Source organism: Sapajus apella, unplaced genomic scaffold, assembly GCF_009761245.1.
Source record: "Sapajus apella isolate SASKATOON/1434 unplaced genomic scaffold, GSC_monkey_1.0 scaffold52, whole genome shotgun sequence".
Taxonomy (NCBI): Eukaryota; Metazoa; Chordata; class Mammalia; order Primates; family Cebidae; genus Sapajus; species Sapajus apella.
Window position 1 is genome coordinate 16,418,829 of NW_022436992.1, and position 22,787 is coordinate 16,441,615.

Genomic DNA, 22,787 nt, shown 5'->3' on the forward strand with positions numbered 1-22,787 from the left:
TTCTTTGAATGTCTAATAGAATTCAGCTGTTAATCCATCTGGTCCTGGACCTTTTTTGTTGGCAATTTTTTAAATTATTGCTTCAGTCTTGGTACTTATTGGTCTTTTCAGAGTTTCTATTTTTTCCTGATTTATACGAGAGGGTTGTATATTTCCAGGAATTTATCCGTCTGCTTTAGATTTTCTAGTTTATGTGCCTAAAGGTGTTCATAATAGCCTTCAATGATCTTTTGTATTTCTGTGGTATCGGTTTCATTTCTAATTGAGCTTATTTGGATTTTCTCTCTTCTTGGTTAATCTCACTAATGATCTATTAATTGTGTTTGATCTTTTTAAAGAAACTACTTTTTGTTTCATTTATTTTTTGTATTTTTTTGTTTTAATTTCATTTACTTGTGCTCTGATCTTTGTTATTTCTTTTCTTCTGCTGAGTTTGGATTTGGTTTGTTTTTGTTTCTCTAGTTCCTTGAGGTATGATGTTAGATCACCTGTTTGCACTCTTTCAGACTTTTTGATGTAGGCATTTAATGCTATGAACTTTCCTCTTAGCACCACTTTTGCTGTATGCCAGGGGTTTTGGTAAGCTGTTTCAATAACATTATTCAGCTGAAATAATTTTTTAATTTCCATCTTGATTCCATTGTTGACCCAAACATCATTCAAGGGCAAATTATTTAATTTCCATATATTTGTATAGTTTTGGGGGGTTCCTTCTGGAGTTAGTTTCCAGTTTTATTCCACTGTGTGAATGTCTAGATCTCTGTCAAGGCCAGGGAATTTTTCCTCAATTATTCCCTCAAATAGTTTTTAAAACTTTTAGATTTTTCTTCTTCCTCAGGAACACCAATTGTTTTTAGGTTTGGCTGTTTAACATAATCCCAAGTTTCTTGGAGGCTTTGTTCATTTTTCAAAATTATTTTTCCTTTGTCTTTGTCTGATTGGGTTAATTTGAAAGCTTTGTCTTTGAGCTCTGATGTCCTTTTTTATACTTGTTCTAGTCTATAGTTGAAACTTTCCCATTTCATGTTTCTCTAGGTGTAGCTTTCATTTCCAGAAATTGTGATTGTTTTTTCTTTATGATATCTATTTCTCTGGATAAATTTTCATTCACATGCTGTATTGTTCTTTAAATTTCTTTAAGTTGGTTTTCACTTTTCTCTAATATCTCTTTGAGTAGCTTAATAATTGACCTTCTGGATTCTTTATCTGGCAAGTTAGAGATTTATTCTTGGTTTGGATCCATTGCTGGAGAGCCAGTATGATCTTCTGAGGGTGTTCTAGAACACTGTTTTGTCATATTACGAGAATTGCTTTTCTTCCTTCTCAATTGGGTAGACTAACACAGTGGAGAGGTCTGAAAGTCAAGGCCTGCTGTTCAGATTCTCCTGTCCCATGGGGTAACACCTTGATGTGGTGCTCTTCCCCTTCCTCTAGGAATGGGGCTTCCTGAGAGCTGGACTGTCGTGGTTGTTATTGCTCTTTTGGGTCTAGCCACCCAGTGAGGCTAGCAGGTTCTGGACTGGTGCTGGGGAATGTCTGCAAAGAGTCCTGCGATGTGATCTGTCTTCAGGTCTCCAAGCCATGGATGCCAGCACCTGCTCTGGTAGAAGTGGCAGGGAAGTGAAGTAACTCTTTGAGAGTCCTTGGTTGTAGATAGGTTTAGTGTACTGGCTCTCTTGAAAGCTGGCTGTGGTAGCAGTGAAGTTGTCACATGGCCATCTTCAGGACCTCTGTTTAGCCAGAATGTTGCATGCAGTAGAATTAGGTGTTGTCTTCTCCTACCTTAGATCAGCATTATTGTGTTATGAGTTGCGATAATGGCTTGAGTTGGTTGGCCTCCAGTGATGAGGTGGCACTTTCAAAACAGCACCAGCTGTGGTAGTAGTGGGGGCTCTAAGCTCACCCTAAGATGGCCAGGTAAGTATTTTGTTTTCTCAGGTGATGGGCATGGCCATAAAGCTCCCAAAAGGTTCTGTGTTTTGTGTTTGGCTACCAGGGTGGCTAGGGAAATACCATCAAGTGGGGGCAGGGTTAGGTGGGTCTGGGCTCAGACTCTCCTTGAACAAGGCTTGCAGTAGCCACTGTGGGGATGAAGGAGTAGTTCTTAGGCCAATGGGGTTATGATATTCTAGAGTAGATCTTGGCCGCCTCTGCTGTGTTACATAGTTTGCCAGCGAAGTGGTGGATAGCTATTAATGAGAGGCCTCAAACCCAGTTCCCAAGCAGTTGGCAAGCCCAGTCTCACTCCCACAGTGCCCCTGCTCAGACCTTGCCCCAGGCCATAAACTACCCTACTGAGAAAGCAAGCATGGCTTACGGCCCTCACCCCTCCCTGCCTGCTCACTCTGTCAGCCGCAGCTCCTGCCCTCCTGCAGTTGCTCGCTTGTATCCACAGCAGCTCCCACTCATCCTCCTGACTCCATTCAAGACAGTTTGTGCCCAGTCAAAACCACTACCAGTTTCATTTGGGAGCTTCTTTTGCCCTGCAACCCCTCCCCAGTTCCACTGGCTGCCTTCCCTGAGGGCCTCTGTGAGATACAGTCAGGGATGGCTTCCCAGGGCTCAAGCTGGAGACTGGGAGTGCATTCAATGCACTTCCCACTACTACTCATACTTTCATATTTCTTGCAACTCCCTAAACCCATTTCACCTCTAGTTAAGGTTAAATCCTTCTCCCATGATCTGGATTTTCAGATTCCCAATGGGGATGTGTGTTCAGAGGTAGGTTTTCCACTTCTCACACTTTGGGAACTCACAGTTTTCCTCCTGTTCCACGGAATTTACAGTGGTGTGCCTCTTGTTTCAAAGGATCTGTGAATTCTTTTGGTTTTCCCAGTAGGTTCCTGTGGTAGTTCTTGGAGCACAAGATCACAGTGTGAGTCTTCACATGCTGTTCTGTCCATCCATGTGGGAGCTACACATTAGCACTGTCTCCTATCTGCCATCTTTCCCTGATCTCAACAATTACCCATTATAACTGTTTATTGTGTGGATTACCATACAACTCTCGGATGCTCTTGAGAAAGGACAAATATTCTAGGTCTATCCTCAGTGATGACTTAACGGAATGACTGTTTTATGGCAAAATCTTTTTAAATGGCTTTATTTTTTAAAAAATATAAATGTGCTTATTGTAAAGAGTTGAAACTACTAATCAAAGGTAATCACTGTTAGCACATGTTGGTAAACATCCTTCTCCATAGCTCTCTTTACTTGCACACACTTAAATGCGCATGTATGCAGCTCTGTGCAGATGGGATTACATCCTACACTGTAGACACGGATGACTTCTGACCTACTATTCACACCCCTCCCACCCAGGATCCCAGACTTGGGTGGGGCATTCATCCCCTCTCTAGCTGCTTAGTCCAGGCCAATCCACACAAGATTGGCAATCTTGGCAACAGTTATCTATCTAGGGGAAGTACATGATTTTATTTGGCTCAGCTTGACTAAAATAAAGCCATGGGCTTAGGGAGAGAGGTTTTCTTCTCTCTCTTCCCACCCCTTTTCCTATGAATGTAATTTTTTAAAAACCGCATATTCCTAACAGCTACTCCAGCCACCTGGGGTGAAGAAGACACTGTTGATGGCAGAGCAGGGAGATACAAACAGCTAGGTCTCTGATGGCCTCTTTAAGAGACTACTTTTTGGTACCTGCATCCCTGGAACAATTTAGACTAAGCTTGAGACTTAGAATTACGTGAGCTATATTGTATGGGCCAGGAGAGAGAATGAGGTGATCTGTACAGCCAATAGGAAAAGATGTGCAAAATACCAAATGGGTGGGGGAAGGTAGTACCCTGCAGAGTTTGATTTATGCAGATTTTTTTTTCTTTTTTGAGATGGGGTCTCACTCTGTCACCCAGACTGGAGTCCAGTGGTGCGATCTTGGCTCACTGCAAACTCTGCCTACTGGGTTCAAGTGATTCTCCTGCCTCAGCTGCCATGGTAGCTGGGATTACAGCCTCCCACCACCATACCTGGCTTTTTTTTTTTTTTTTTTTTTTTTTTGGTATTTTTAGCAGAAACAGCTTTTCTCCCTGTTGGCCAGGCTGGTCTCAAACTCCTGACCTCAGGTGGTCCTCCTGCCTCAGCCTCCCAAAGTGCTGGGATTACAGGCATAAGCCACCACTCCTGGTGGATTTATGCAGAATTTTAGAGGGTGCATATATTTATATATTCTGATAAATGCATAAAGGCAAACTGTAATCAGTGCTTACCTTTGGAAACATGACAGGAAGTAGAGGCATGAGGGGAAAGGTACTTTTTCTTCTCATTTTGTACTTGTCTATAAGCTTTCATTTTTAACTGTATGCCTATACTATTTTTATATCTTTGTAGATAGTAAAATCAACAGAGATGTGATGATAGAATCTAATAGCAATTTCGTCATTTTCATGAAAAAATATTTTATGCAATGGAAAAAATTAAAACTCTGGGAATAAAGCCTGATAATGCCTATTCCTGATTGCATCTCCACCAGTGGGGAGAATGCACCCTGCAGGGTGAGGAGTCAGCCTTAGAAAGCATGGCCTTTAGGAACCAGTTACCACTAAGCATATCCCATAACAACCCTTTGAGGTGCTGGTTTAGTCTACTCGGGCTGCCATAACAAAGTACCCCCAGCCAGGTGGCTTAAGCAATAGAAATGTGTTTCCTTACAGTTCTGGAAGCCAAAATTCTGAGATCAGTATGCTGGCAGAGTTGGTTTATGGTAAGGCCTCTCTGCTTGGCTGGTAGCTGGCCATCTCCTCTCTGTGTCTTCACACGGTGCTCCCTCTATGTGTATCTGTGTCCAAGTTTCCTCTTCTAATAAGAACAGTCATATTGGATCAGGGCCTTCCCTAAGGACCTCATTTTATTTGGATTACCTCTTTAAAGACCCTATCACCTTTTGTGATACTGGGGGTTAGGACTGCTACATATGAATTTTGAGAGGGTACGATTGTACAATTCAGCCCATAACAAGTACTGATTACAACACCCACATTAGAGCTAAGGAAATACAGTCTCAGAGAGGAGCATCAGCCTGCCTCTGGTTACACAGCTTGAAAATGGCAGCACTGGGATTGCAAACCCAGACCAATTAGAACAGAGGTATCTTCACTCTACTCTGTAGCTACTTGGTAGTTTCAACTGATAAAATGAACAAAGTCCATATTCAACCTGAGAATTCCACCCAATTTTATTTGCCAATTATCCCCTAGATTACACAGGATTTTGTGGAATTCCTTTTAAAACATTGCAATGTGGCGATCAAGAAGTAGGGGCAAAATCAACAGTGGTGGTTGAAAATAGGGGGCAAACCTTCTCAAATGCCTTCACAAGGCAGGGCACCCAGGAGCCCTGCTCAGTCTTTGTCCCATCTCCTTCCCCTTCCCCTCACTTACTCCACTCCAGCCTTAATGGCTTCCTTTATGCTCCTCAAACATTCCCCAGGACGTTTGCTCCAGCTATTCCCTTAGCCTGGATGATGCATTCCCCAGACACCCAAGTGTTTGCTTAGATTGCACCTTTTCAGGGAGGCAGACCCTGATCTCTACCCTACTAAACTCTTCAATCCACCCCTGCCCTCCTGCTCCCCTCCTCCTTGATCTTTTACTTCCTTGCATTGCCCTTATCACCTTCTGCCACACAATATGATTCTTCATATCTTCCATTTATTCTTTACTATCTATGTACTCCTGATAGAACACAGTCTCCACAAGGGTGGAGATCTTTATTCTGTGCACAGGTATTTCCCAAACATCTAAAATAGTGTCCAGAAAGTGGAAGATTTTCAAAAACTATTTGTTGGGTGAGACTTTCTGGAAGTGGTGTGGAAGGGTTTCCATCAAAACATTGCAATCAACCACAGGAAAGACAGCGTATGAAGCTGAACTGGCTTCAGGCTACAAGAGAACTCTATTTCCTCAAGCCTTCCTACTTCCTTTCCCTGTGCCCTGTGGGAGGCCTGGAGATCCATTTTACATCTTGCCTGTCGTCTGATGGGAGTTGGTCACTTGTGAGCACAGCAGAAGGGCTGTTGCCACAGCTGTAACTCTCACCTAACTATCCTTTGAAGCCATGTGAGATTCCAAAAATAAAGTTCACAGTCTAAAATGCTGATTCTTACAATTTGAGAATTTTATAAACAAATTTGAGGCCCAGAACTAAAATACTAAGTAAAATAAAACATTACTGTGGTTTTTCTCATATAATAAGCTGCTTAGAGTTCTATTTCATTTGAGCAATTGTTCTTGTCTAAAGTCTGTACTTTTGAAAAAAAATTATCTTAAAATACTTGTTTCTTTTTCAGAGAAGTTAACCAAACTGCAAAGTCTGAGGGAAGAGTCTCCACAAAGCTGCCCTCACTTTTGACACCAACTGAAGATCTGGGGGGTTTCCAAAACCATGTTTAGGTTTGATAATTTGTTAGTATCACAAAACTTATTGAAAGCTGTTATGCTCATGTTCATGGTTCATTATAGTGAAAGGATGCATCTTAAAATTCACTAAGAGAAGAAGAAGTGCATCAGACAGAACGTAGGAGGGGTCTAAATGTGGAGTTTCTATCATCCACACTCCCTGTAGAGTCCTGGACAGTGTGACCTCCTCCCAGCCATGACTTGTGGAATGAGCACAGGTTGCTGCCAACCAAAGAAGTTTATCCAAGCTTTTGGTGTCCAGAGTTTGTATTAGGGCTTGATCACATACTGTCTATGTAAATGGCTTTTCATCTCCAGCCTCTCTCAGAGATCTGGCTAATACCTTTAGGTTTCAATTCCTCTGGAAGTCAAAACTAATACTGTGTGGCCCAAATCCCCCAGACAAACAGAGATACTCCTATAAGGTAGGGCACTGCAGGTGCCTCCCTGGATCACCTCCCAATTGCTGAAGGCAAAGAGTAGACCATTCTTTGTGTAAGCTTATTTCCTTGCTACACACTTGGACTTATCTTTCTTTTCTTCTAGAAAATTCACTGCTCTTACTGTTTGTGTAGAAAAGTATAGAAACAACCCAAATGACCATTAAGAGGGGACTGGTGGGAAAAAGTGGTACCTTCACATAATGGGGTACTGTTCAGCTGTAAAAAGGAATGGAGTCTGTCTCTGGATGCTATGAAGTGATGACCAGGATATATTAAGTTAAAAAGCAAGGTAGAGGAAAGTATGTATAGCACATTGCTATTCATCTAAGAGAGGATATGAATATATAAACATATTTTCTTATATTTAAAAAACCAAAGGAAAGACATACTAAAAACTTTCTTCGAAGTTATCTTTGTAAGAATGAAGAAAAGAAATCACCCTTAATGCTCAGATTATAGGCCCTAAATAGCCTATTTTATAAGAAGAACCAGCAATCCTTGGAGAAATGGATGACTCCAGGTCTGGAGAAGGAAATACACAGATAAACCTAAAACATCTTGTCATATCAGGAACCAAGGAGGTTGCCTGAAACTGCTAGCAGCATGCCGGAAGGGCTCAGGGACCAACTTAAAGAGCTTCTGCTGGCCAGAAATAAGACCATTTCTACACCAATAAGGATAATAATGACAAAACATTGAAACATATTAAATATGCTAAAAGTCTGTGCATTTCCAACGATACAGACATATAGTTAGAGAATGCTTAGAAAACCAACTCATTATTTAGAAAACTAGTAAGCATAGGGGAAGATTCAAGCATCTTGAAAGGTGGGATACTGCTTTTCTGAATCAAACTATATTCAGGGTGACCAAACTGTGGATGATGGAAACCTTCTCTTTATTGAAGTATTCCAGCTGAGAAGTGAAAAAGAAATGTACAATTAAAATATAACCACATGCAATCCTTGATGAGTTAGTGGATACGGGCCATGACCATCAATGACTACTAACACACAAAAAAGAAAAATGTCTTTTTCTTCCAATGCAAGAACACACTAATACCCAAGGCACACTTTTGCCAAAAATTAGAACTCGAATCTGTCCAGGTTGCCAGCTCTAATGATGAGTTTTGAGGAATACGGGGGACCAAGGAACATGTTAAATGACACCAGAGGTATGCAACTAATAAAATCCAGATTGTGGAAAACTCTAGCAGACAAACCACCTATTTATTTTCTTCAACAAATGAAGAAACAGAGGGAAGTGGAGAGAAATCTGTAGACCTAAAGAAATATAAAAACAATTGTTTTGAGACAGGGTTTCACTCTGTTTCCTAGGCTGGAGTGAAGTGGTGCAGTCATAGCTCACTGCAACCTCAAACTCCTAGGCTCAAGCCATCCTCACGCCTCAGCCTCCAGAGTAGATGGGACTACGTGCCACCACACACGGATAATATTTTAATTTTTTGTAGGGATGGGGTTTCACTGTGTTGCCCAGACTGGTCTTGAATTCCTGGCCTCAAGTAATACTCCTGCCTCAGCCTCCCAAAGGACTTGGATTACAAGCATGAGCCAGCCTCAAGAGATTTAAAAGACATAGTGACCAATTTCAATTTGGATACTAGTTTGAACAAAAAAAAAATTGTAAAAAAAACCCCACAAATTATGTGACAGAGAAAATTGAACTAACTGGATATTGGATAATTCTATAGGATTATTACATTTTTTAGATGTGGTAATGCTGTTGCTGTTACATTTTATAAATAATTTTTACTTTTTAGAGATGAACATATCTTTTTAGAGATATTAGGCATAAAATGATGAGGGTGAGGAGGCATACAAATGGAACATGGTTGACCATGATCAGTGTTGAAGCTGTATGAAAGTGGCAATTCTTCTTCAAGATCTTTGGCTCACTTTCTATATGCCTCCAGCTCTTCAGTGGCATGGCTGATCTTTTCGTCTACTTTAGAAAGTTTCTCTTCTTTCTCTAACTGATAATTTTCCTCTACTGAAAATTTCCTGTAAAGTTTCATTGTATTTTCTTGATATAATTCAGTCATTACTTTAACTTTCTGTTGAAGCTTCTGATTCTTATTTTCAAAATGTATGTTTTCTGACTGCAATGATGCTTGTTCAGTCTGAAGATTTTTAATATGTTCTCTAAGCTCTTCCCTTGTTTTATCAATTTAAGATAACTGAATATAAATTTTGTTTCTCCTTTTAAGATTTTGAAAGAAGCAATTAACTTGGCAGCATGAATGAGTTTCTTCAAAACTCCTTTTGGAGGATTACCTAAGTAAACACCATTTTCTGATTCACTGTTCATTTTTAATTCCAAGTTATTATCATCCGTTATGTTTTCTCCAAGCATAGTAGCCTGATCTTTCATCTTTAGCAAGTGTTCAGAGTCGTGATGTAACTTTCTTTATCATTTATAATTTATTCTGCATGTACTTTGAAGTCTTCAAATTTATTTTCTGTTTATTAAATTCATTCACTTGTTCTTTACATACTTCAGCTTCTTGCAAAAATGGTTTCTGGCTTTCCTGAAGATGCGAATTTTCATTCAAAGCTATTTGTTGCTATCTTCAGTCATTTTTCATTCATTTGAAATATCTTGAAACTCATTTTGGCTTCAACTACTCGTGATTTGAGGGATTTTGACTCATCTTCTAGAGACTGTATGCTTTTTGAAATATCTGCCATCAACTCATCTTGTTCAGAATGTTTAGATTTCTTTTCTTTTAACTCTTTTACTAGACAGAGTATTTCATCCTCAAGTTTAGAGTTAGACCTGTCAGCTTTTCACAGTTTCCTCCAAATTTTGTGCTTCTATTGCCTCCTTCTCATAGCTGGCATCCTTTAAAAATGACTCTACTTCATAGCCTTCATACTCTCTTTGAACAAGGCTAAATTTTTCAAGTGGTTTACATTTTTCTTCAATTAGTCCAGAAAGCTTTACAGCAAGTTTTTTCTCTCTTCTCATGTGAACAAGACTCCTAACCAATCTAAAACTTCTCCACAAAAAGAGAACAGAAAAAACTCCAATAGCTGCAGATATCACCAATTCCCCTAGAAAATTATAAGGATTAGCATCTGGTTTCATACCATCTGGCAGTGCTGCCACAACCCTGGGTAGCTGCTCCAGGAACAGCACCAAGTATGGCTGAGGGGCAGTCCCCAGCTCCTCCACAGAGCCAAGCCTGCTCTGGCAGGCGCAGTAAACCTGGCAATGTCTGGACCACAATAAGCAGTGGAGAATATGCAGTCTTTGGTCTAGAACCTGAACTTGGCAACTGGCTGGACCACGGTGGAGCCGGCTGCGGGGGGAGCTGGGGGACACAGGCACCCACAGGCGCACTCTGCCCATCCTGGCCCCCTTGTTAACACTTTACATCCTGAGGCAGCACAGGGCCGAGCCCAACCCACACAAGCCTGCAAGCCACCCCGTCCTTGCCACCCACCCCTGGCAGGAAATCATAAAAATGAAACATATGGAAATTCTAGAATTTTAAAATAAAATAAATGAATTTAATAAGTCAATGAATGGGTTTCACAACGGAGTAGATACAAATGAACAGGAAGATAGACCAGAATAAAATGCCTGGACTAAAACATAAAGAGATAAAAAGAAAAGTCTGAAATGAGCAAAAAGTATGTATAAAACACTAAAAATATCTAACATATTGAGGCCTGAAAAGTAAAGGAGAAGAATAATGGGACAAAAGCAATATTTAAAAATATAATAGCCCATAGTTTTCCAAACCTGATAAAAACACATCAAATCACAGATTTGAGAGGCTCTATGAACCCAAGATGGAGCAATACAAATAGAAACTCACCTAGGTGTAAGGCTGGTTGCCTCGCCAGGAGGTCGGACACACCCAGCTCTGCACTCGGCACCTAGCTCTGCCACATGGCTCCCCTGGAAGGCTCTGGCTGATAAAACCCGGGCCGGCTCTCGCACCGGAAAACCCGCCCAACAACCCGCCCAACTACCCGCCAACCAGTAGCAGCCAGCCCCGTCTCAATCCCCGCTTACCTGGACCCAATCAGGGCGTCCTGCTGTTGCTTGTTCCTCATAGCCATAAAAACCTCCCACCCTAGGAAGTCAGCGAGACTTCTCTGGCCCCCTTTCCCCAGACCACAGAACCTCACCTGGGAGCTGAATAAATTGGCATTTAATTTTCTTATACTGGCCTCAGTTTCCTCATTTTAAACTCGGCAATAACCCTTACAAGTGGTGCCGAAACCCGGGAGGAGTTCAAGACCCCTCCTGGAGGAAACTGACTCCTCTACCATAAGCCGAACCAGGGAGCCGCTGCCTCTCTGATCATCTGCAGCCATCACTCGGTAAGACTCTTATTGCCCATAAACCCATCATCTGTTTGCTCCGATCCAAGGAGACCCTGTCCATAATCGTGGCCGCGTCAGGGACTCCTTCCCGTCTTGAGCTGTGGGTCTCGCAGAGACGTCCTGGTGCCCATGCTCGCTCATTCCAGAAGACAGGAATATTGTGGAGACATCCCTATACTCCTGTCCTTCCCCATAACCTGTGGTAGTCAGGCACTGAGGTCCGGGATGCTGTTCCTCACTCCTGACTATCCCGCAACAGAGAGGGAACTGTAGGTAATCAGGAGTCCTGCCTGGACCCCAAGTCGCCATTGGGATGTCTAGTCCAAAATTTACCCAAGCTAGGCCTCTCCATAAAAAAGAAAATGCTGATTTTCCTCTTCACTGTGGCCTGGCCCCAGTATCCTCTGGACAATTGGTTCAAGTGGCCACTGGAGGGAACTTTTAATTTTGTCATTCTAACTGATTTAGACAATTTCTGTCAAAAATGATAAATGGTCGGAGGTTCCCTACGTTCAGGCCTTCTGGTATCTCTGCTCCTGTCCCACCCTCTGTTTCTCCTGCACCACCGCTCAGGTGCTCCTGGCCAAAGAAACTCCCTCACCGCCCTTGGCACCTCCACTCTCCTCCTCTTTTTCCAACCCCAACCCACCCAAGGAACTCTACTTTCCACCCGCCCGACTCACAAATCCTCTGCCATATGCAGAACCTCAACCCCCTCCAGCTCCTCCTCTTCCTGGTCCCAACCTAGCCTCTCCTGTATAGTGCTCACACTTGCTGGTGCTGTGCTCCTAACAATGAAACCTCCCTCCTTTGTCCCCTCTCCGAGGTGGCCAGAGCAGAGGGTGTTGTTTGAGTGCATGTTCCCTTCTCCCTCTCTGTTCTATCAGCCATTGAGAAACGCCTAGGGTCATTCTCCACCAATCCTACTGCTTACACCAAAGAATTCCGCCACCTCATCCAGGCTTACAACCTCACCTGTCGTGATACCTATGTAATCCTGTCCTCCACCCTTACTCCAGATGAGCGTGACCGCATCCTTACTGTGGCCCAGGCACATGCTGATCAGGTACATCTCACAATCAAATGCCAGTAGGTGCGGCAGCGGTCCTTGAGGCCAACCCTAATTGGAACTATCAAACTGGTCAAGATGGCTGCTGCCGCCGAGACCAAATGCTACAGTGCCTCCTAGTGGGCATGGAAAGCGCAGCCCAAAAGGTAGTTAATTATGATAAGTTAAGGGAAATAACTCAGGGTCCTACTGAAAACCCAGCCGCCTTTCTTAACCGATTAACTAATGCTATGATGCTTCATACCCAGCTGGACCCAGGCTCTTTCACAGGGGCTACAGTTCTAGCCACCCATTTCATCTCTCAGTCAGCGGCTGACATTAGAAAGAAACTCAAGAAAGCTGAAGAGGGCCCCCAAACTCCCATATAAGACCTGGTAACTATGGCATTTAAAGTTTTTAATGGCCAAGAGGAAAAGGCTGAGGCCACCCACCAGGCCCACCTACAGCAAAAAGTAAGCCTTCAAACCCAAGCTCTTCTGGCAGTCCTGAGGCCGACAGCCCACCAGGCACCTGGTGGAGGGGGGTCCATCAAAACCTGCCAAGAACTCCGGAGGCGTTCCGCCTGGGCCCTGTTTCAAGTGCGGTCAGGAGGGACGCTGGGCAGGTCGGTGTCCGTGTCCCTGGCCAGCTACCAAGCCTTGCCCGAACTGCAAGCAGCTTGGACATTGGCGCAGCGATTGCCCATCCCGGACTACAGGCCCACCACCCACACCTCTATGTGGAGGGCAGGCTGGTCTGCAGGAAGCAATCCCATCGCTTGAACTTCTCGGCCTTCTGGACGACTGACGCAGCCCGGACTCGAAGACCCCCATCACCCTTGCCGAGCACAGGGTAACACTGCAGGTAGTGGGTAAGTCCATTTCCTTCTTAGTGGACATGGGGGCTACCTATTCTATACTGCCTTCCTACTCAGGACCTAGCATACCTTCCCAGGTTTCAGTCATGGGAATTGACGGTAAGCCTTCCTGTCCTAATCAAACCCACCCTTTAGCCTGTGTCCTCGAGGGTCACCCCTTTTTCCACTCCTTTTTAATCATACCCTTATGCGCAGTCCCCTTTTTAGGATGAGACATTCTCCAGACTGTGGGGGCCACTTTCCAACTCACTGGCACCCCACACTCAAGCCCATCACCTGCCCACCTCCTACTGCCATTCTTAACCAATGCCATGCCCTGTCTTAACTCCCAACCCCCATAATCAGTGCTACACAAATCTCCAACCTTTTACAGGCCTTATGATTGCCCAGGGAAGTTGCAGTCATACACTGCTGAGGACGCCCGGCCCAGCATGATGCCATCTCCAGGGGCAATGTGCAGGCAGATACAGCAGCAAGATCTTTAACTAATGCCAAGTTAACCCCTATCTCTGTTCTCTTCCTTACCACGACCACACAGCCTGTATACTCACCATCAGAAAAACAGGTCCTTATACTAAAGGGGGGAACAGAATGTAATCAGGGCTGGATCTTCCTAAATAACAGAATTGCCCTTCCCCTGGAACAGGCCCCTAAAATTATTGCTGAAATCCACCAATCTTTACATATAGGGCCTAAGGCGTTACACCGCTTTGTACAGCCCCTCTTTTTCTCGCCAGGTCTGCAACAATTGAGCAGGTACACAAGGCTCGCGTTACTTGCTCTAAGGTCTCGCCTCGGGGTGGCTTAAGGCCACAGTTTCCTACTCACCAAATGCATGGCAACCTACTGGCCCAAGACTGTCAAATTGACTTCACTCATATGCCCACTCACAAAAAGCTCTGCTACCTCCTAACTTTTGTGGATACCTTTTCAGGTTGGATTGAAGCCTTCCCCACCTCCCAGGAGACAGCAGACATGGTGGCCTCCCTCCTTACTCAAGAAATCCTCCCTCACTTCCGCCTACCTGCCACCATCCAGTCGGACAATGGTCCAGCATTTACGGCCCAAGTAGTCCAGGTAGTCGCCAAGTCCCTCAACATCTTCTGGAAACTACACATCCCTTACCATCCTCAGTCGTTGGGTAAAGTTGAATGGGCTCACGGCATCCTCAAAGACCATTTGGCCAAACTTGCTATTGAGATAAAACTCTCTTGGCCCACACTCCTACCTCTTGCCTGGCCCAGGTCCAGGCCACCCCACGGGGGCCAACAGGCCTTAGCCCCTTCAAATTGCTGTACGACTGGCCTTTCCTGGTTTCTCACAACCTCCCTGTAAACCCCTCTTCACTGGCTTCCTACCTTCCCTTCCTCTCCCTCCTCCACTACCTGTTAAGGGAGCACGCAAACTGCTCCCTCCCTGTTGTTCCAGGACCAGAGGACTCCCACCCAGTGGCACCTCTCCAACCAGGCGACAGCAATCTCCTCCAAGAACCCAAACCAGGATCCTTGCAACCCAGGTGATTGGGACCCCACATTGCCGTGACCCCTGGCACAGCCGTTGGGATGCAGGAGTGTCTGGTAACGTCTATGAAGATTATACCTGGAGCCACCCTCAGGGAACATGGCTAATATTCTGGTCCTATACCTGCATCGTCTCTGAAGCAATAGAACAGCTCAGTTCTGTAAGCCATACAATCCTGCAAAATGAAGCCACCCTAACTAACCAATTCAAACCCTCAGATAACACCTCTCAACCTTTCTCTTGGTTAACTCTAGTACAGCAGGGAGCCAACGTGTTAAATTTAACTAAAGCCATGAATATCACCAACTGCTTTTTATGTGCCTCTCTCAGTAACCCCCCTTAGCTGCAGTTCCCCTCAGGTCTGGGTTCAATCTGTCACAATCACCTACAGGACCTGGCACCATCTTAACGGATAGCCCCTTGTTCCAAGTACACCCCCAAAATTTCTCTCTCTGCTATGAGACAGCCAGCAGCTCCAGTCCCAGCTGTAACACTGCAGTAAAGGTAAAATCCTCTCTCTACGTGCCACCAGGAGGATATTTCTGGTGTAATGGAACCTTAACTAAAGTTATTAATGCCCCCTTCCCTTTCCCTTGTGTGCCTGTCACCTTGGTCCCGCAGTTACAGGTATACGGACAAGCCGAACTTCTATCCCTCCTTCAACCCTCCCCTAATCACCAAGACAGATGAGCAGTCTTCCTCCCAATGGTCATTGGTCTCTAACACCCTCTCTGGTGGCGCCCTAGGCTACGGTATCACCTCAGCCACTCAACTAGAGGACAAGCTTCATGTGGCTATCAAAGTGATGGCCGCCTCCCTGGCCTCCCTCCAGTGACAAATCACATTGCCGGCCCAGGTAACTCTCCAGAACCGACGGGCCCTTGACCTGCTGACAGCAGAAAAGGGAGGTACCTGTCTGTTTCTTCAGGAGCAGTGCTGCTATTACACCAATGAAACAGGACTTGCGGAAGAAAATGTCAACACTCTGTATCGCCTCCAAGAGGACCTCCACAAGAAGCAGAATGCATCAGTCTCACCTCTTAACTAGTGGCAATCCCCCATGCTAACCTGGCTAACCCCTATCATCACTCCTATCATCGAAGTTTGTCTTCTGTTAATGCTAGCCCCTTTTTTCCTCAGGTTTTTACAGGCCCACATGAAGGAAATTTCCAGGGTGGCCGTAAGCCAGATGCTGCTTCACCCCTGTGTCTGACTCCCAACTGAGGCACCAGCCAACTGACCCTTCTCCCTCACTCCGCCCCTATTCAGCAGGAAGTAGCCAGAAAGAAGCAGCGTCCTATATCATCAAAAGGGTCGGAATGTAAGGCTGGTTGTCTCCGGGAGGTCGGACACACCCACCTCTGCACTCGGCACCTAGCTCTGCCGCATGGCTCCCCTGGAAGGCTCTGACTGATGCAACCCTGGCCGGCTCTCGCACCGGAAAACCCGCCCAACAACCCGCCAACCAATAGCGGCCTGCCCCGTCTCAATCCCACTCCCCTGGACCCAATCAGGGCATTCTGCTGTTGCTTGTTCCTCATAGCCATAAAAACCTCCCACCCCAGGAAGTCAGCACAACTTCTCTGGCCACCTTTCCCTGGACCACAGAACCTCACAGGGGAGCTGAATAAATTGGCATTTAATTTTCTTATACTGGCCTCAGTTTCCTCATTTTAAACTAGGCAATAACCCTTACACTAGGTATAGCACATAAAATCACAGACAAAGTAAAGGAGAAAATCCTAATAGCAGCCAAAAGAAAAACAAAAAGGCATATTACCATGAAAGAAGCCAAAGTACACTTTGGCTTACTTCTCAACAGAAGCAATAGAGAAGCCAAAAGAATATTGAAAGAAAATAACTGCCATTCTAGAATTCTGTGCCTTGCAAATGATCCTTAAAAAGTAAAAGCAAAATAAAGATATGTTTACACAAATTATAGTTGAGAGTTTTTTTAACAACATATTTGCACCAAAGAAAATACTGAATGGAATTTTTAGGCAGATGCAAAATGATTCTACTTGGAAGCAAAGAAAAGATAGAGGGATTAGCTGGGCATGGTGGCGCGTGCCTGTAATCCCAGCTACTCAGGAGGCTGAGGCAGGAGAATTGCCTGAACCCAGGAGGCGGAGGTTGCGGTGAGCCGAGATCGCGCCATTGCACTCCAGCCTGGGTAACAAAAGCGAAACTCCGTCTCAAAAAAAAAAAAAAAAAAAAAAAAAAAAGATAGAGGGAGACATGAAAAAAGGCAAATTTGTGGGTAAATCTTGATGAAGATTGGCTGCATAAAGTTAGATCAATAATGATTTGTAGAATTAAACTATATATAAAAATAGTTTTGTATATATACATATATGTATGTGTATACACACACACACACACATATAATTTAAATGGACAACGGAGGCACAAAAGGTGGGAGGGATTAAGTTTTTTTATATTTGTATTCCAAAGTTCTTACATTATCTGGAAGGTGATCAAAGAATTTATACATGCCATTCTTTAAGTTAAAGGTGATTGTTGTAGCCTCTAGAAAAAAATACTAAAAGTTGGATGGGAGCAGTGACTCATGCATGTAATCCTAGCACTTTGGGAGGCTGAGGTAGGCAGATTGCTTGAGCTCAAAAGTTCGAGACCAGCCTGGGGAACATGGTGAAATCCCATCTCTACAAAAAATGAAAAAACTAGCTGGGCGTGGTGCTGTGCACCTGTAGTCCCAGCTATTTGGAGGCTGAGGCAGGAGGATTGTTTGAACCTGGGAGGTCAAGGCTGCAGTGAACTGAGATCGCACCACTGCACTCCAGCCTGGGTGACAAAGTGAGACCCTATCTTGAAAAAAAGAAAATACTAAAAGAAAATAAACCTATAATTAATAAGCTAATAGAGAAAATAGAATAATAAAAATAAGTATTTCAAATGAAAGAATAATAAGAAAAAGGAAGATAGAAGAGATGGAATGAATGAAAAACGAATAGTAAGATGATAGATTTAAAGCCAAATATATCAATAGTTACAGTAAAAATAGAGAGGCAAAACATCTCAATTATGTTTTCAGACTGGATTAGCAGACAACTACAATTATTTGCTGCTGACAAGAGAAACATCATAAATATAAGGAGGTTGAAAGTAAAAGGATGGAAAAATATCCTGTATAAATGAAAACCAGAAGATGGCCATTTTAGCATCATTAATATAAGATATAATATAGTGTAAAATAAGAACCACCAGAGCTAGAGGGATACTTTGTAATGATAGAGTTAATCAACCAGGTAGATGTTAACTTCTAAATTAGCATGATTCTAACAACATAGTTTCAAATGCATAAAGCAAAAAAATCTGGAAAAATTCCAAATATTTGAAAATTAAATCACACAGTTATAAATAACCTGTGGTTTGAAAAGAAATCCACAAGGAAAATTGGAAAATATTACTAATTGAATGAAAATAAAAACACAGGATATCAAAATTTGTGGTATGTAGTTAAATTAGTCATTAGGGGAAATGTGTAGCATTAAATATAAAACAGAAAGGGCTTGAATTAATAATCTAAGTTTCCACCTTAGGAAACTAAGGAGAAAAAAGAGCAGATTACAGCAAGTAGAAAGAAGAAAATACAAAAGATAAAAGCAGAAATCAGCCAAGCATGTTAGCACATGCCTATATTCTCAGCTACTTGAGAGGCTAAGGAAAGAGAATCACTTGAACCCAGGAGGAGGATGTTGCAGTTAGCAGAGATCACTCCAGCCTTGGCAACAGAGCAAGACTCTGTCTCAAATAAATTTTTAAAAAGCAGAAATGAATAAAATTGACCACAGATAACAGTAATAAAGGAAACAATAAAGGAAAGCATAATGCATCATGACAAAGTGCAATTTATCCCAGGAATTTAAATTTGATTCAACATTTGAAATTGAATCAGTGTAACTCATGATATCTATAGACTAAAGGAGAAAAATCATATGATCATCTGCATAGATGCTAAAAGCATGTACCAAATGTAACCTCCCTTCAGGGTAAACACTCTCAGAAAACTAAGGATAAAAGAAAACTTTCTTAATCTGCATTAAAAATATTTTTTTTAATTTATTTTTAAACTTTTAAGTTCCGGGGTACATGTGCAGGATGTGCAGGCTTGTTACATAAGTAAATGTGGGTCATGGGGATTTGTTGTACATATTATTTCGTCACCCAGGTCTTAAGCCTAGTATCCATTAGTTGTTTTTCCTGATCCTCTGCCAACTCCAACCCTCCACCCTCCAATAGGCCCCAGTGTGTGTTGTTCTATTCTATCTGTCCATGAGTTCTCATCATTTAGCACCCACTTACAAGTGAGAACATGCGATATTTGTTAAACTGCATTTGTAAAACTCCCAGGCCTAAAATCATACTTACTATTGAAAAATTGAAGCTCTGCCCTGCCCAGGGTAGGCTATGGATGGTCCAGTAGACTGGGCCTATGCTGTGTGGGGAATGTGTGGGCATCACAGCCTTCCTTTTCTTGGGGCCCCCTGTACTGGGGACAGAATGTGGCCAATGGGACCCTCAGGACCTCCAGCTGCCCAATCCCAGATTAGAAGGATAAGCATCAGTGGGGTGGGTCTTAAATTAAAATGATTTGCCTTCATAGATTGGGAGACACAAAACATGGATGGATAGAAACCTTCACAAGTATAAGTTCACATATTAACATATCTGCCTGTTATATAACAGTTATGCCTACTACATTAAATGTGAGCCTGGCTATGACCTCTTGGTTTGATATTTTACAGCTTTTGCTGGATTCATGGAAGGGTGAACTTGGAATTAAACAGGCTAGTTAAAATGTAAAAGCTTTGATAAATCAAGAGGTGAAGAATGGCATTTCTTCTAACAGAATTGTTTGAGGATTTTCTCAAGGAGGAGCTCTTGTCTTTATATTATACTTCTCTTACCACACGGCAGAAACTGGCACGTGTCACTGCACTCAGTTGCTGGCTTCCACTTTGCAATCCATTTCTACAGGGTCCCATTGTGGCACAAATAGATATATTTCTATTCTCCAGTGCCATAGAGATTGTGACCCTTTAGTTTCACTAATGTTTGATTTACTTACTGTTGAAAATCTTAAAGCATTGGTAAATCCAGCCAGTGTAAACTTCAAAACCTTCACAGGCATGATGCACTGCTTCTCACCAGGAAATGATGGCTATCAAGCAATTCATTGATAAACTCCTACCTCCTGTTGACTGATTTCACTAAAAAGGCCTTCTGTAGAAATACGCCAGCATCACTGTAGTAGAGTATAAAACTTTCCTCCAGCCAGGTCTTGAAACTTCTTATGTTTGCATGTTACAATGTTTTGCAAATACATGCGAATGGCATGAACTAACCAATTAGGATCTTTTAAGTTTCTATATATTTCTATACACAAATATATGGTAGAATATATCAGCATTAAAATAAATGAAGCTATTTCACTAATTTTAATAATTAATAATAAAAGCTATCTTCCTTTTCTCAAATGTAATTGTGCAGCATAATAAAACACTGCAACCAAATTTTTAAATTACATCACTTGAACATCACTAGTATGCAGCTGGGTGTAGTGGCTCACGGCCTGTAATCCTAGTACTTTGGGAGGCCAAGGTGGGCAGATCACTTGAGGTAAGGAGTTTGAGACCTTCCTGGCCAACATGGTGAAACCCCATCTCTACCAAAAAATACAAAAATTAGCTGAGCGTGGTGATGCGCACCTGTAATCCCAGTTACTCAGGAGGCTGAGGCAGGAGAATTGCTTGAACCTGGGAGGCGGAGGTTGCATTGAGCTGAGATTGAGCCACTGCACTCCAGCCTGGGTGACAGAGCGAGACTCCATCTCAAAAAAAAAAAAAAATTACTAGTATGCTTAATGAACATTTGTTCAGGTTTAAATGTGCAGTTAAGGCCAGGCATGGTGGCTAAAGCCTGTAATTCCAGTACTTTGAGAGGTGAGAGGATCACTTGAGGCCAGGAGTTTAAGACCAGCCTGGACAACACAGTATGACTCTGTCTCTACAAAAAGTTAAAAATTTATTAGGGTGTGATGGTGCACTCCTGTAGTCTCGACTACCCAAGAGGCTGAGGCAGAAGAATCATTTGCGCCCAGGAGTCCAGGGCTATAGTGAGCTATGATTGACACTGCCTTTCAACCTGGGCAACAGAGCAAGACCCTATCTCTAAAAAAAGTAAAATAAAATAAAATAATTACATGAGCCATTAAGATATAAATGATTTATGCATGCTGTGATTTAGTCTATGGATTTATTCTAAAGTTGCTAAAATGTCACCTTATAGTGACCATGAAAACCCCTTCAAAAAATCAATGAATCCAGGAGCTGTGTTTTTGATAAAATTAACAAAATAGATAGACTGCTAGCTACACTAATTAAGAATAAAAGAGAAAAGAATCAAATAGACATAATAAAAAATAATAAAGGAGATATCACCATTGATCCCACAGAAATACAAACTACTATCAGAGAATACTATAGACACCTCTACACAAATAAACTAGAAAATCTAGACGAAATTAATCAATTCCTGGAAACATACATCCTCCCTAGACTAAACCAGGAAGAAGTTGAATCGCTAAATAGACCAATAACAAGTTCTGAAATTCAGGCAGTAATTAATAGCCTACCAACCAAAAAAAGCCTAGGACCAGACAGATTCACAGCCAAGTTCTATCAGATGTACAAAGAGGAGCTGGTACCACTTCTTCTGAAACTATCCCAAACAACTGAAAAGGAGGGACTCCTCCCTAACTCATTTTATGAGGCCAGCGTCATCCTGATACCAAAACCTGGCAGAGACACAACAAAAAAGAAAACTTCAGGCCAGTATTCCTGATGAACTAGGAAACTGAATCCAGCAGCACATTAAAAAGCTTATCTACCACAAGCAAGTTGGCCTCACCCTGGGATGCAAGGATGGTTCAACATATGCAAATCAATAAACATAACCCATCACATAAACAGAACCAATGACAAAAACCACATAATTATCTCAACAGACGCAGAATAGGCCTTCGATAAAATTCAACATCCGTTCATGTTAGAAACTCAGTAAATTAGGTGTTGATGGAACATGTCTCAAAATAATAAGAATCATGTATGACAAACCCATAGCCAATATCATACTGAATGGGCAAAAGCTGGAAGTGCTCCCTTTGAAAACTGGCACAAGACAAGGATGCCCTCTCTTGCCACTCTTATTCAACATAGTATTGGAAGTTCTGGCCAGGGCAGTCAGGCAAGAGAAAGGAATAAAGCGTATTCAAATAGGAAGAGAAGAAGACAAATTGTTGCTGTTTGCAGATGACATGGTTCTATATATAGAAAACCCCATTTTCTCAGCCCAAAAACTTTTCAAGCTGATAAGCAACTTCAGCAAAGTCTCAAGATACAAAATCAATGTGTAAAGATCACAAGCATTCCTATACACCAATAATAGACAAGCAGAGAGCCAAATCATAAATGAACTCTGATTCACAACTGCTGCAAAGGGAATAAAATACCTAAGAATACAGCTTACACACAACATGAAGGACCTCTTCATGGAGAAATACAAACCACTCTTCAAGAAAATAAAAGAGGGCACAAACAAATGGAAAAACATTTCATTCTCATAGATAGGAAGAATCAATATCGTGGAAATGAGCATAATGCCCAAAGTAATTTATAGATTCAATGCTATCCCCATCAAGGTACCATTGACTTTCTTCACAGAAATAGAAAAAACTACTTTAAATTTCATATGGAACCAAAAAAGAGCCCATATAGCCAAGATAATCCTAAGCAAAAAGAACAAAGCTGGAGGCATCAAGCTATCTGACTTGAAACTATACTACAAGGCTACAGTAACCAAAACAGCATGACATTGGTACCAAAACAGGCATATAGACCAACGAAACAGAGCAGAGAACTCAGAAATAGCACATCTACAACCACCTGATCTTAACAAACCTGACAAAACAAGTAATGAGAAAGAGATTCCCTATTTAATAAATGGTGCTGGGAAAACTGGCTAACCATATACAGAAAACTGAAACTGGATCCCTTCCTTACATCAAACTAACTCAAGATGGATTAAAGACATAAATGTAAAATGCTA

The 22,787-nt window shown here is 42.5% G+C and overlaps 2 pseudogenes; one reads left to right on the forward strand and one right to left on the reverse strand.

The window, feature by feature from the left end:
• Nucleotides 1–8,914: 8,914 nt before the first annotated feature.
• LOC116526969 lies at nt 8,915–10,938 on the reverse strand (annotated as a pseudogene).
• Nucleotides 10,939–19,267: 8,329 nt separating this feature from the next.
• LOC116527026 lies at nt 19,268–19,886 on the forward strand (annotated as a pseudogene).
• Nucleotides 19,887–22,787: the final 2,901 nt, after the last annotated feature.